Genomic DNA, 379 nt, shown 5'->3' with positions numbered 1-379 from the left:
TCGAATTTGAAATCCGTTTTAGCAGTTTGAATTATTAAAATAGTTTCATAAAGCGATATTTAAATTATTATTTATATCAATTTCAGACAGCTTTCAATTATTTAAGCAAGACAGTATGTACTTACAACTACTTGAAAGATAAAACTAATTAAAACTAATCAATGAAGTATATGAATCATAACAACAGCAACATACATACATTATTTGAAATGTTATTTTATTACATAATTTTGTAAACCACACGATAAATAAGATATTGCATGAAGCTCTATCTTAACATTAAAGGATGCAGAGTCACGTATTGACGATAACTTTATCGAATGTTCCGATAATGCGAACGTATTTTATTCCTGATCATTAGTACATATTGGTAAGATAA

The 379-nt window shown here is 26.1% G+C and overlaps 1 protein-coding gene across 11 annotated transcripts in view; it reads left to right on the top strand.

Annotated features, from left to right (window-relative positions):
- The window catches only part of LOC116849333 (protein unc-79 homolog), a 736,358-nt gene that overhangs the window by 150,950 nt on the left and 585,029 nt on the right, over window positions 1-379 (top strand). The window lies entirely within an intron of this gene.

This window comes from Odontomachus brunneus, unplaced genomic scaffold (genome assembly GCF_010583005.1).
Source record: "Odontomachus brunneus isolate Ranch 3 - 2012 unplaced genomic scaffold, Obru_v1 Obru_scaffold_112, whole genome shotgun sequence".
NCBI lineage: Eukaryota > Metazoa > Arthropoda > Insecta > Hymenoptera > Formicidae > Odontomachus > Odontomachus brunneus.
Note: the sequence above shows the minus strand (reverse complement) of the source record. Positions and strands in the feature narration are given on the sequence as shown.